This window comes from Phascolarctos cinereus, unplaced genomic scaffold (genome assembly GCF_003287225.1).
Source record: "Phascolarctos cinereus isolate Bilbo 61053 unplaced genomic scaffold, phaCin_HiC Scaffold_1;HRSCAF=81, whole genome shotgun sequence".
In the NCBI taxonomy this organism is placed as follows: domain Eukaryota; kingdom Metazoa; phylum Chordata; class Mammalia; order Diprotodontia; family Phascolarctidae; genus Phascolarctos; species Phascolarctos cinereus.
Window position 1 is genome coordinate 156702109 of NW_027555514.1, and position 15569 is coordinate 156717677.

The 15569-nt window shown below is 36.2% G+C and overlaps 1 pseudogene; it reads left to right on the plus strand.

The window, feature by feature from the left end:
- Positions 1–570: 570 nt before the first annotated feature.
- The window catches only part of LOC110217380 (acyl-coenzyme A thioesterase 6 pseudogene), a 125954-nt pseudogene continuing 110955 nt past the window's right edge, over positions 571–15569 (plus strand).

Here is a 15569-nt window from a genome sequence, read left to right on the forward strand (position 1 = left end):
GTTTTTGCTATTCTTTTCAGTGGGGTGTAATAGGGTGAGAAATAATTTTTTGTCAATTTAGCAAAATGTTAAAAAGATAAGATAGCAGATGGTAGACATTGTGAGCATCAAAAAGATCATAAAATGAAAGATTATATCTACATCTTAACAGATAGGAATGCGTTTCTGATGTGATGGCAATTACATTTAAGCCATCTGTTACCATATAATAAGACTACTAACCTGTTAATGCAAAAGACAAGGTCAGTGTTCCAGTTTCAGGAGCCAACATGGTGAAGTAAGAAGTAAATAGCTCTCACCCTCTCTTATGGACCTCTGAAAGCCCAGAAAATATTGCCTCAGGAAAAACCCTGGAACAGCTGAACATCAGAAAGATGGAATGCAGCAGACTTGTAGCCTATGAAGTTGGGGGATTAACAGAAATGACCCTTCTCACCCTGGGGGAGGGAGAGTAGTGCAAAATGGGAGGTGTCCCAGCAAGCTAGTGGAAAGCCCCACCTCAGCATACCAAGGGGAGATCCTGAAACATAGGGTGGTGCAGCAAGCAAGCACCAACACCAGGATCCCTAAATGTCTCAGTATGGGCAGAAGAAACCAATGGACATCGGCTCAGAAAAGCACCACTTGTCATGGTGCTCTCAGGCAAACAAGTCTCCTGATGCCTCAGCAAAACTATGGGAAGCACAACTCCAAGAGATAAAGCTCCAGACTAAGAGACATTCTCCAGCAGTGAAACATTCCTCTGAAAGGCTCAGGTGAGCAGGCATCCTTCAGGGGTGAGACTCCCGACCCCTACCCCTCAAGCTCCAGTGTTGCTGATTCCATCTCAACACCAGGCAAACTAACAGAACCCTATGGCCTCCAACTGCCTGCAGTTGAGGCCCCAGCACACAAAGCCAATGACCAGGCCCTGGACTTCTAGCACAAGAAGCTTGGGTCAGTGCTCCCTGCTCTCCAGCAGGATAGTTCATTCTTTTTTTTTTTTTTTGAGTCAGGAAATAAACAAACACCATGAGCAAAAAGAAAGGTACAGTGACTATACATTTTTATTATGGGGACAGGGAAGATCAAGGCAGAAATATTAAAGAGGACAACATTATCAATATACCCACATCTGAAACCTCAAAACGTAGTATGAACTGGTCTGAAGCCCAAAAACCTTCTTGGAAAAGTTCAAGAAGGATTTGTTTTTATTCTTTTTTCTTTCTTTATTTTTATTTTTCAACATTCATTTCCACAAGATTCTGAGTTTCAAATTTTCTCCCCATCTCTTCCTCCCCCCACGCAAAAACAGCATGCATTCTGAATACCTTCCCCTAATCTGCCCTCCCTTCTATCTTCCCCACCTTACTTATCCCCTTCCCCTTCTATTTCCTGTAGGGAAGGGTAGATTTCTATACCCCATTGCCTGTATATCTCATATCCCAGTCACATGTGAAAATACTTTTTTTTAACATTAGTTTTTAAAATTTTGGGTTCCAAATTTTCTTCCTTCCTCCCTCCCCACTCACCTCATTGAGAAGGCAAGCAACCTGATGCAGGTTATACATGTGCAGGCATGCAAAACACTTCCATAGTAGTCATGTTGTGAAAAACTAACTGTATTTCCCTTCATCCTATCCCTCCCCTGGTTTATTTTATTCTCTCTTTTGACCCTGTCCCTCCTCAGAAATATTTGCTTCTGATTACCCCCTAATTACCCAGTTGAATGTATATGTTATTCCCTCCTTAAGCCAAATCCAATGAGAATAAGATTCCCTCATTCCCTCTCACCTTTCCCCACTTCCCCTACCCTGTAAAACCTTTTCTCGTCTGTTTCATGGGAGATAATTTACCCCATTCTTCCTCTCCCTTTCTCCTTCTCCCAGTATGATCCTCTTTCCCCCCTTAATTTTATTCTCCAGATATCACCACTTCATCTTCAGCTCACCCTGTTCTTTCTATCTATCTATCTATCTATCTATCTATCTATCTATCTATCTATCTATCTATTTACCTCCCTATCTATATCTATGTCTAAATATATTTCCCTCCAACTACCCTAATACTGACAAAGATCTCATGAGTTACAAATATCATCTTTCCATGCAAGAATGTAAACAGTTCAACTTTAATAAGTCCCCTTTTTACTTCTCTTTCCTATTTTCCTCTTTATGTTTTTCTTGAGTCTTATATTTGAAAGTCACATTTTCTATTCAGCCTGGTCTTTTCATCAAGAATGCTTGGAAATCCTCTATTTCACTGAATGTTCATTTTTTTCCCATGAAGGATTATACCAAGTTTTGCTGGGTAGGTGATTCTCAGCCATAATCGTATCTCCTTTGACCTCTGGAATATTATATTCCAAGCCCTCTGGTCCCTTAATGTAGAAGTTGCTAAATCTTATGTTATCCTTATTATATTTCCACAATACTTGAATTGTTTCTTTCTGGATGCTTGCAATTTTTTCTCTTTTACCTGGGAACTCTGAAATTTGTCTAAATGTTCCTAAGAGTTTTCTTTGGGGATCTCTTTCAGGAAGTGATCAAAGGATTTTTTTCCATTTCTATTTTACCCTATGGTTCTAGAATATCAGGGCAGTTTTCCTAGATGATTTTATGAAAGATGATATCTAGGTCTTTTTTTGATCATGACTTTCAGATAGTCCAATAATTTTTAACTGATCTCTCCTGGATCTATTTTCCAGGTCAGTTGCTTGTTACAATGGGATATTTCACATTGTTTTTAATTTTTTTTCATTCTTTTTGTTTTGTTTTACAATTTCCTGATTTCTCATAGTTATTAGCTTCCATTTGCTCCTTTCTACTTTTTAAGGAAGTATTTTCTTCAGTGAGCTTTTGGACTTCCTTTTCCATTTGACCAATTCTGCTTTTGAAGGCATTCTTCTCTTCATTGGCTTTTTGGACCTCTTTTGCCATTTGGATTAGGCTATTTTTTAAGGTGTTGTTTTCTTCAGTATTTTTTGGGGTCTCTTTTAGCAACCTGCTGACTTGGTTTTCATGATATTCTTGCATCACTCTCATTTCTCTTCCCAGTTTTTCCTCTACTTCTCTTACTTGCTTCTCAAAATCCTTTTGGAGCTCTTCCATGGCCTGGGAATGTTTTACATTTTTTTCTTGAAGGCTTTGGATGTAAGAGCTTTAACTTTGTTGTCTTCTTCTGGTTGTTTGTTTTGATCTTTGTCACCAAAGTCAGATTCTATGGTCTGACTTTTTTTGCACATTTTGTTCGTGATCCCAACCATTTACTTCAGTTTTAAACTCTTTGTTAAGGTATACACCAGTTTCCAGTGTGGAGAATTACTGTCCCAAGCTTTGGGGTTCTTTGTAGCTGTTTTCAGAGATACTTCTAGGGACCTGTACATTTTCAGTTCTTCCAAGGTGGTTTCATCAAAAGCAAGGTGTTTACTCCTTTCCTGGCCTGTGCTATGGTCTATGAGTTATCACAAGCGCTCTTTTCTGCTTTGGAACTGTGAGGAGGATTTCTTCTGTACCACACCAATGCTCCTCCTCGCCTAAGGACCAGCACCCATGGGCAAAGCAAGAGATTCCTGTTTCAGCACTAGCAAAGAGATCCCTGAAATCTTCTTCTGATAATCCACTTGATTGGTCTGTGGGCTGAGAGCGCTTGAAGCTGCCAATGCCACGGGCTGCACAGGGACTGGGGCTAGGACCAAGCTTCTCTCATACTGCAGTCACAAACCTTGCTTACTGACCTTCTAAGTTGTCTTTGGCATTTGTGGGTTGAGAAGTCTGAACACCTCCAAAGCAGCCCATGATTCAGTCAGCTAAGGTCTATTCCAGTTTTGTTGAGGCCTCTCTTTGTCTGTGCACCCATGCTGAACTGCATTCCTCCCCCAGTCTGGTACAATACACCTTTCCAATCAACCATACAGGTTGTCTTGGGCTAGAAATTTTTTTTTTTACTTTGTCTTTTTGTGGGGTTGGCTGCTCTAGAATTTATTTAGAGCCATTTTTACAGGTATTTGGAGGGGTTTGGGGGAGAGCTCAAGCAAGGCACTGCTTGTACTCCACCATCTTTGCTCTGTCACCCTCAAGAAGGATCTTAAAAGTCAATAAGAGAGGTAGAAAAAATAGGAAAAGAAATGAGAGGTATGCAGGAGAGAGTTAATAGCTTGGGAAAGGAAGGACAAAAATTAACTGTAGAAAACAAGTCCTAGGGGCAGCTAGGTGGAGCAGTCAATAGACTGCTGGCCCTGCATTCAGGAAGACCTGAGTTCAAATCTGGCCTCAGACACAGACTCACTTAATCCAATTGCTTACAAGAAGAAGAAGAAGAAGAAGAAGAAGAAGAAGAAGAAGAAGAAGAAGAAGAAGAAGAAGAAGAAGAAAGAAAAAAGAAAGAAAGAAAGAAAGAAAGAAAGAAAGAAAGAAAGAAAGAAAGAAAGAAAGAAAGAAAGAAAGAAAGAAAGAAAGAAAGAAAGAAAGAAAGAAAGAAAACAAGGCCTTAAAAATACATTTGGCCTGGGGCAGCTAAGTGCTACAGTGGATAGAGCACTGGCCTTGAAATCAGGAGGACCTGAGTTAAAATGTAGCCTCAAAGAAAATGCTTCACACTTACTAGCTGTGTGAACCTGGGCAAGTCACTTCACCCCAATTGCCTAGAAATAAAAATTCATTTTGCCAAATGGAAAAGGAAGCACAAAAACTCACACAGAAAAACTCCTTATAAAGTTAAATGAGACAAATGGAAAAAGAAGTACAAAATCTAACAGAAGAAAACAATTTGTTAAAAATTGGGCAAGTAGAAGCTAATGATTCTGTGAGAGAGTGAGAAACAGGCAAACAGAAACAAAAAAAAGTTAAAAATGGATGAAAACATAAATTACATCATTGGTAAAATAAGCTGGAAAATCAATAAAAGAGAGACAATTTATGAATTATTGGTCTACCTGAAAATTGTGACAACCTGGGCTGAAGTCCAAAAAGCCATCTTAGAAGAGCTCAAGAAGAATTTTAAAAGTCAAATTAGAGAGGTAGAAAAGTCCTTAAAAAATTCAACTGGCTAACTGGAAAAAAAAGTACACTGCAGAAAATAAGTCCCTAAAAATGCAACTGGACAAATGTGGAAGGAGGCACAAACTCTAATAGAAGAAAATAATATGTTAAAAAATAGAATTGGGTAAATGGAAGCTAATGACTCTATGAGAGCACAAGAATCAGTCAAACAGGAACTCAAGAAAGGAAAAAAAAAAGATGAAAATGTAAATTACCTCATTGGTTAAACAAGTGACTTGGAAAATAGATCCAGGAGAGAAAATTTAAAAATTATTGGTCTACCTGAAAACCATGATGAAAAAAAGAGCCTGGACAGCATCTTTTAGGAAACCATCAAGGAAAACTGATCTGAGGTCCTAGAACCAGAGAGTAAAAAAAGCCATGGAAGGAATCCACTGATCACATCCTTAATGAAATCCCAAATGGAAAACACCAAGAAATGTAGTAGCCAAATTCCAAAATTACCAGGTCAAAGACAAAACACTACAAGTAACCAAAAAATAAAATTAAATATCATGGAACCACAGTCAGGATTACATAGGACCTTGCAGCTTCTGTATTAAAACTTCATAGGATGTGGAATATGATATCTCATCAGGCAAAACAGCTTAGATTACAACCAAGGATCAACTAGCCAGAAAAACTGAACATAATATTTCAGGGGAGGAAATGGACATTCAATGAAATAGGGGACTTCCAAACCTTCTGATGAAAAGACGAGAGCTCAACCAAAAATTTGGTCTTAAAATACAAGACTCAAGAGAGGCATAAAAAAGTAAACTGGACAGAAAAAAAGCAATAACAACATGTTATTAATAAGGTCAAACTTTTTATATCCCTACAAGGGAAGATGACACTTGTCAGTGTTGAGAACAGTATTGTGATAACACCATTTAAAAGGGGTATACATAGACAGAGAGGGTGGATATAAGTTTACTTTGATGTAATAATAAAAACTCTAAGTGGATTAAGTGGATCTGATTAAGGGATTGTACTGGGAGAAAAGGAAAGGAGGCAGAGAAGGGTAAATTACAAAAACATATTACAATAGAGGAAAAGGAGGGGGGAAGATAATCAGTGTTTGAACCTTACTCTCATTATATTTGTTTCAAAGAGGAAATAGCAATCAGTTAGGAATAGAAATCTAACTGACCCTGCAGGAATTAGGAGGGGAAAGGGAAAAGAAAAGAGAGGGGTGAATAGAAGGAAGGGAAGAAGTAGTAAGGGTAAAGGGGAAGAAAAGGGAGGAGGGTAATAGAAGGGAGGTAGGACTGATGGAGTTGGTGGTTAAAAGCAAAACACTAGTGAGGAGGGAAAGCAAGAAAGGAGAAAGAAAAGCATGAATGGGGGGGGGAGAGAAGGTATATGATGGAGAGAAAGACATAGTAACCATAACTGTGAACATACAGATCAAAGCAAACTATTTGCTGTATTTTTTCCCTCTATTTTGTTTTCTTTCTTCTTTCTTGTGATTCCTCCTATTGGTTCTAATTCTTTACAACATGACTAATGTGAAAATATGTTTAATAGGAATGTGTATGTAAAGCCTATATCAGATTGCATGACATCTTGGGGAGCAAGGTGTGGAGGGAGGATAGAAAATTTAAAACTCAAAAGCTTATAGAAGTGATTGCTGAAAATTAAAAATAAATTAATTTAAAAAGACAAGGTCAATATGACATTAGAAGGAAAGATACAGATAAAGATAAATTTTAGTTAGGAAAACATGAAAAGCCTTCCCAGCCTGCCAACCCTGCGTGACAACAAAATAAAACCAAAGTAAACCACTATTGGGCTCATCCATCTCATAACAAAGGGCACACAGATATAGAACCTGAGGTAAAGGAAAGTGGAAGATGATGAAAAGAGGAGATATAGCCAATATCAGTGTGGCATGGCTCTAGGGACTCCTAGTATGATCTCCCCCCAGAATTGTGCCAGGGGACAAAGGATCAAAATATGAACTTCTTTTAAATGAAAACAAAAGAAAAAAAGTCAAGACTAACCCTACCAGGCTTGGGAAAAGTCAAAGATAGAAGTTAACATCAACAGCAATAGGTAGTGCTTAGGATGAACCATATTTGTACTTCCAAGGCCCACACTGGGACTGGGGATTCCAGACTTAGACCACAGAAAAAGACACAGTGTTATATGAGGCAATCTTACTTTCAAGGACTGTAGGATACCAGCTTCCTTACTGATGCCAAGGCAGGAAAAGCCTCACAATAAAATATTCTAACTCTGTAATTGCAGCAGGCAACAGGACCCAAGTCTAGTCCTTCCCTGCAATACTGCAGGATGGGAAAGATCTCCCCGAACTACTTACAGACTCAAAAATTAAAAAAAAAAATCCTAAATGTAGAGCTAAAATTATAGACATGAGCACATGTTAGGAGAAAGAGAACCTCCAACAATAATACCAAAAGACAATACTTTAAAAGAATGTCACAATACAATCCCAGAGGAAGAAAATAAAAACAAAATAAGTAGAACATTGGGTGGGGAGAAATAAGCATTGGTCATAAGGACTCAACAGTTGGATAAAGAAATAAATATAGAAAAAGACTGAAATTAGAACACTTTGAAAGATAATAAAATAGAACAACAAATAATAAACTTACTTCAATAGTCAACACCATAAAAAAGAGGATGAAACAAACACAACTTAATTATTTAATGAAGCAATAAGAAATATTAAAACTATGGCTAAAGATGAAAAAATTTAAAAGAACAAATGAGACATGTTACTCTCAAAAACAATTGACCTGGAAAAACATGGAGATAGGAAAATTTATGAAAACCAGGAAGAAATGAAAACCTAGATATTATGTTTCAAATAAGTCTTGAAGGAAAACTTCCCAGAACTATTAGAACCTGAGTAAAAAATGAAAATACAAATAATCCATCATGCAGACCCTAAAAGTAACACTGAATAGAACAAACCCAGAAATGTCAAAGTCAAAATCAAGAATATTCATGTCAAATAAGTAGTACTAAAATAAACAAGATAAAGGCATTACATATCATGAAAATATAGTCAAGATTACAAAAACTTAGCAGAAGCTAATATGATTAGTGAGTATTTTAAATATGATATACCAAAAGGCAAAGGAAAAATGTTGCCACTATTAATAACTTATTCTGTCAAATAAATATAATTCTAAATGGAAAAAAGTACCTTTAATGGAATGAAAGACTTTCAAGTATTTACATCAAGAAAATCAGAACTGGGTATATTCAGTGAAATGCAAACATTTGCATTTCAGGAGAAATTCAGAAAGGTAACTACTTTGAACAATTAGAAGATGCTAAGTAACGATCAAGTGTTTTTATCTTAATACAGAGAAAGAAAATTAGTTTACCTTTAAAGCATGATTTTATTCAAAAGCCAAAGTAGGACCAAAGAAAGACTAACTCAAGATTTGGGTGCAGTTTTTTTGAGATTTGATTTATAGGTTTGTTTTTAAATTAAAATCATGAACAGAGGGAAATGACTTTCCAATTTATCAAAATTCAGGCACATGGGAAGACAAAAACATAAATATAGAGATAAGGTGGGGGAAATCAGTAATTTCATGAACCTCATTATTAATTGGGAGAAGAAATGTTAAGAACACATACAATGAATACCTGAAATTCAATAAGAAAACAGGTGACATGGAGGTGAGTACATAAAGAAGGAGGAGACCAGCTTAAAAGAGACAGTTAAATCATATAGAAAATAATCACAAAATAATCAGCAAACCAATGGTAGATGCTGAGCCCTAGTGTAGTGGAGCAGGCAAATGTGAACACTAGGACTTCCTCATCCCCATGTGCCTCATCATAACCAAGGGACCAAGTAGGCTCCAGGTATGATAACCTTTGCATGCTTCAGTGTAGCTGCTGGCAAACAGGCAACCTTCACTGGCCAGACCTCCACATGCTTCAATGTATCACTGGGGAAGTTCAGAAACACTCCAGTGGCCTCAGAACACACCAAACACCAGCACTAGGACCCCTTCTCAGCAACAGGCAAGCTGCCAGACCCCTACAGACTCTAGCAGCATCAGCCACCCTGACACCCCCCCAAAAAAAAGTATAGGAGCAGACACAAAGGTCCCCTGAGGGCCTCAAGGAAACATCAGCACAGAAACAGGTAAACAGCCAAGATCTACAGCCACTGGCACAAAAAGAATGAGACCGTACCCCCTCCACCCCGGGAACATAGTTCATATGGGGGGGAGGGAGGCCAAAAAAAAAATGAGGAAAAAACAACAAAAATGAATCTGACCATAGACAGTTATGGTGACAAGGAAGACCAAGACACAAACTCAGAAGAGGATAACAATGTCAAAACACCTGTGAACAAAACCCTAAAGAAAAATGGGAAGTGATCTCAATCCCAGAAAGAACTTATGGCAGAGCTGAAAAAGGAGCTGAAAAATCGTATAAGAGAGATAGAAGAAAAATTGGGAAAAGATGTGAGAATGATACAAGAGAATTATGAAAAAGAGTAAACAGTCTTTAAAAAGAAAATAACCACTTAAAAAAGTAGAATTGGCTAAATGAAAAAGGAGACACAAAAATCCATTGAAGAAAACACCTCCTTAAAAAGTACAATTGGCCAAATAGAAAAGAATGTACAAAAGCTAATCGAGGAAAACAACTCCTTAAAACTTAGAATTAAGCAACTAAAAGGTAAGGACTCTATTAGACATCAAGAATCAAGCAATGAATGAATATGCTTCATGGAAAGACTTGTGTGGTCTGATGCTGATTGAAGTGAGCAGAACCAGGAGAAGCATTGTACACAGTAACAGCCACATTGTGCAATGACTAATATTGATAGACTGAACCCTTCTCTGCAATATAAGGATCAAAGACATTTCCAAAGTCCTCATGATGGAAAATGCTATCCACATCCAAAAAAAGAACTACATCTGAATGCAGATCGAAGCATACTATTTGCTATTTTTTTCCCTTCTGTTGCATTTTGTTTCCTCTTTCTGGTGGTTCCTCCTATTAGTTCCAATTCTTACTTACAACATTACTAATGTGAAAATATGTTTAATAGAAATGTATATGTATGGCCTGTGTTAGATTGCATGTCATCTTAAGGAGAGAGGTGGGGAGGGAGGGGGAGAAAAATTAAGAACTCAAAAGCTTACGGAAGTGATTGTTGATAATTCAAAATAAATGAATTTTTTAAAAAAAAGTAGAATTGACCAAATGGGAGAAAAAAGTACAAAAACTCACTGAAGAAAATAATTCCTTAAAAATTAAAATTGAGGAAATGGAAGTTAATGCCTCCATGAGGCATCAAGAAACAATAAAATCAAGTCAAAAGAATGAAAAAAAAAGACAATGGGAAAACTCTCCTTGAATAAACAACCAGCCTAGAAATTAGATCAAAAAGATATAATTTAATGATTATTGTGGACCACCTGACTGCCATTATCCTAAAAAGAGCTTAGATGTCATATTTCAAGAAATGATGAAGTTCAGCTATTTTAGAACCATAGGGCAAAATAGAAAGTGAGAGAATCTACCAATCACCTCCTAAAAGAGTTCTCAAAATAAACAAAACCCAGGAATATTGTAGCCAAATTCTAGAGTTATCAGGTCAATAAGAAAATACTTCAAGTAGCAGAAAGAAATCTTTCAAATACCATTGGAGCCCCAGTCAGGATCACACAACATTTAGCAGGTAATATGTTTAAGGAGTGGATGGCTTGAAATATGATATTCCAAATGACAAAGGAGTTAGGATTACAACCAGTAAAAACCTATTCAGCAAAATTGAGTATAATCTTTGAAAGGAAAATGGATATTTAATGAAATAGAGGCCTTTCAACATTCCTGATGAAAAGCCCATCCCATCACGATCCTACCATACCAATGATGAAGAATGTCCAGTTGTCTTGTCATTGTTCAATCCTTTCTCTAACCTCCACTAATGGCTCCCTTATTTCAATACTCCCCTACCTAACCTCAGCCTCTCTAACTTTAAAAGTCTTTTTAATACGTGCTCCATATGCAACAGACTAGACTTCATCTTAGACCTTCTCCTTTCTTGCTCCTTCCATCTTGCCCTCACTGAGACCTATTTCACTCCTTCCTGTAGAAAACTTTTCTGGCTATTTTTTCAAGCACTTATTGCACTTTTAGTCATCCCTGACTGACTGGTTGACATAGGGGAATTGGGTTACTCCTTGATTCCAATTGTCACACCCAGGATATGCATCTCCCTTTATCACTGTAACCTCTCTGTTAGGGTTCATTCAGTACATATTTATCACCTAATCACATTTTTGCTAGCTGTTTATAAACTTCTAGGACAGTCTCCATTCTTCTTCACTGAATTCATTGTCTATCTCAGATTCTTTCTCTATTTTCAACTGTTGCCCTCATACTAGGAGGATTCAGCATATACATTGATACTCCCTTAAATACTCTGACATGCCAATTCTTAAGCTTCACTCATTTCCCATAACCCTTCTCTTTCTTCTCATTACAGCTACACAAAGAATGGACACATCTTTGCTATTGCTATTGCTCAAATGTGCTCCCCATCTATTTTCTGAATTTGCTTTATCGGACCCAAACTGTTTTCATTCTACGTCTCCCCTTGTCCTGTAACTCCAAACCCTGTCCTTTGTCTTGTGACCTCTAATCCCCAGATCTGTTAGTTCTTTCCCAGGCCATTACCCCAACACTAGCTACATTTTTTACCCTTTTCCATTCTGACACCCTGGTGAAACAGTTCATCTCAATACTATCCTCCTTTCTTGATTTCCTTGCTTCTTTATCTTATCAAAGATCTTGAGTTTCCAAACAACAGGCTCCAATTAGTCACATCATTGAGTGACTTTCAAACTACTCATGAGCTGCTGAATGAACCTGGACATATGTTTTGGGCTTATAAAATAGTAGATGACTATAGTCATTGAATACTGTGTCTTGCATACTTAACCTATTCCACTGATCCACCACTTTTTTCTTAGTACAAAGCAGTTTTGATGATTGCTACTGTATAATACAATTTAAGATCTGGAATGGTTAGGCCACCTTCCTCTGCACTTATTTTCATTAGCTCCTTGATTTTGTGGACCTTTTGTTATTCCAAATGAATTTTGTCATTAGTTTTTCCTAACTCTATAAAATTTTTTTTTGATAGTTTGATTGGTATGGCACTGAATAAATAAATTAGCTTAAGTAGAATTGTCATTTTTATTATATTAGCTCAGACTACCCATGAGCAACAGATGTATTTTTCCCAATCATTTAGACATGACGTTATTTGTGTGAAAAGTGATTTGTAATTCTGTTCATACAGTTCCTGGTTTGCTTCAGTAAGTAGACTCCTAAATGTTTTATAATTTTTAAGGGAAGTTTAAATAGAATTCTCTTTCTATCTCTTGCTGTTGGGCTTTCTTGTGAATATATAGAAATGCTAATCATTTATGTGGGTTTATTTTATAGCCTGCAACTTTGCAAAAGTTGTTTATTATTTCAAATAGCTTTTTACTTGATTCTCTAAGATTCTTTAAGTATATCATCATATCATCTGCAAAGAGTGATAGCTTTGTTTCTTCTTTGCCTATTGTAATACCTTCAATTTATTTTTCTTCTCTTATTATTAAAGCTAACATTTCTAATACGATATTGAACGACAGGGGTGATAAAGGACATCCTTGGTTCACCCCTGCTACAAATGACTCTAGCTTGTCCCCATTACATATGATATTTGCTGAAGGTTTTTTGGTAGATTCTACTTATTATTTTAAGGAGGACTGCATTTATATCTATGCTCTCTAATGTTTTTAATAGGAATGGGTGTTGTATTTTGTCAAAAGCTTTTTCTGTGTCTCTTGAGATGATCAAGTGGTTTCTGTTAGTTTTGGTGTTGCCATAATCAATTATGCTGACAGTTTTCCTAATATTGAACCAGCCCTGCATTCCTGGTATAAATCCTACCTGGTCATACTGTACTATTCTTGTGATAAGTTGTTTTAATCTGTTTGATAATATTGTATTTAAAATTTTTGCATCTGTATGCATTAGTGAAAATGTTCTATGATTTTCTTTCTTTGTTTTGACTCTTTACAGTTTAGATATCAGCACCATATCTGTATCATAAAAAGAATTTGATGAGACTCCTTCACTTATTTTCCCAAATACTCTATACAGTATTGGAATTAATTGTTCTTTAAACGTATGACAGAATTCTCTTGTAAATCCATCTGGCCCTGGAGATTTTTCTTTTCCTAGGGAGTTCATCAATGACTTGTTCAATTTCTTTTTCTGAGATGGGTTATTTAAGTATTTTACTTCCTCTTCTGTTAATCTGGGCAATTTATATTTTTGTAAATATTTATACATTTCACTAAGATTGTCAAATTTATTGACATACAGTTGGGCAAAATAGTTCTTAATTATTGTTTTTATTTCCTCTTCCTTGGTGGTGGATTCACTGTTTTTATTTTTGATACTGGTAATTTGGTTTTCTTTCTTTTTTAAAAAAAAAATTTTAAATTTAAAAAAAAAATTTTCATAAAACCAGTTTTTAATTTCACTTATTCTTTCAATAATCTTCTTAATTTTGGTTTTATTATTTTCTCCTTTGGTTTTCAGTATTTCTAATTCAGTGTTTAATTGAGGATTTTTAATTAGTTTGTTTTCTAGTTGTTTTTTTTAGTTGTATGCCCAATTCATTGCTTTCCTCTGTCTAATTTATTCATGTAAGCATTTAGACATATAAAACTTCCCCTAAGAACTGTTTTCAATGCATCCAATAACTTTTAGTATGTTGCTCATTATTGTCATTCTCTAGAATGAAGTTATTGATTGTTTCTATAATTTGTTGTTTGACCCAATCATATTTGAAGATTAGTTTATTTAGTTTCCAATTATTTTTAATTTATCTTTCCAAGGACCTTTGTTACACATAATTTTTATTGCATCATGATCTGGAAAGGATGCATTTAACATTTCTGCCATTCTGCATTAGATTATAAAGTGTTTATAACCTAGTATATGGTCAATTTTTGTTTATGTGTCATGTATCACTGAGAAAAAAGTATATTCCTTTCTATCCCCATTCAATTTTCTCCAGAGGTGTATCATACCTCATTTTTCTAATATTCTATTCACCTCCTTAATTTCTTTCCTGTTTATTTTGTGGTTATCTACTTCAGAGAGGGGGAGGTTGACATCCCCCACTAGTATAGTTTTGCTATCTGTATCTTCCTGTAATTCCCTGAACTTTTCCTCTAAGAATTTGGATGCTATACCATTTGGTGCATTTATGTTTAGTAATGATATTACTTCATTGTCTATGGTGCCTTTGAGGAGGATGTAGTTCCTTCCTTATCTCTTTTGATAAGATCTATTTTTGCTTTTGCTTTGTCTGAAATCAGGATTGCTATCCTTGCTTTTTTTTTTAACTTCAGCTGAAGAATAATCTATTCTACTAAAGCCTTTTATCTTTACCCTGTGTAAGTTCCTCTGTTTCAAATGTGTTTCCTGTAAACAACATATTGCAGGATTTTGATTTATAATCCATTCTGCTATTCACTTTCATTTTGTAGGAGAGTTCATCCCATTCACATTCACAATTATGATTGCTCTCTGTGTCTTTCTCTCCATCCTATTTCCCTCCTGTTTCTGCTTTCTTTCTCCTTTTTCCCTTTCCCTCCTCACTAGTGTTTTGCTTTTGACCACCACCTCCCTCAGTCCTGCCTCCCTTCTATTAGCTTCCTCTCTTTTCTTCCCCTTTACAATTAGTACTTCTTCCCTCCTTCTACTCCCCTTCTTTTTCTTTCCCCTTTTCTCTCCTACTGCTTATAGGGCTCTATAAAGTATATTCCTATACCTAACTAATTATGTTATTCCCTTCTTGAGCCAAATCTGATGAGAGGAAGATTCAAATAATGCTCATTTCCCTCCCTTATTTCCCTCTACTGTAATAGATTTCTGTGCCTTTTCCTGTAGCATAATTTACCCTCATCTGCCTCCTCCTTTCCTTTTCTCTCAGTACATTTTCTTACTTAGATCAAATTAATTCACTTACTTGGATCCATTTAACCCACTTGATTAAATTTGTTTATCATTACATCGAAGTAAACTTATACCCATCCCCTCTATGTGTGCCTTTTTAGCATCGTGTAATAACAAGACAGTTCTCAAGAGTTGCAAGTGTCATCTTTCCTTACAGGGATGTAAATAATTTCTCCTTATTAATAACATGTTGTTGTTTCTTTCTGTCCCATTTACCTTTTTATGTTGCTCTTGAGTCTTGTATGTGAAAATCAAATTTTCTGTTTAACTTTGGTCTTTTTATCAGGAAGGTTTGGAAGTCCCCTCTTTAGTTGAATATCCATCTCCTTGCCTGAAAGATCAAGCTCATTTTTGCTGGGTGGTTGATCCTTGGTTGTAATCCAAGCTCCTTTGCCTTATGGAATATCACTTTCTATACCCTATGCTCTTTTAATGTAGAAGCTTCAAGGTCCTGTGTAATCCTGACTATAGTGCCATGATATTTAAATTGTTTCTTCCTGGCTGCTTGCA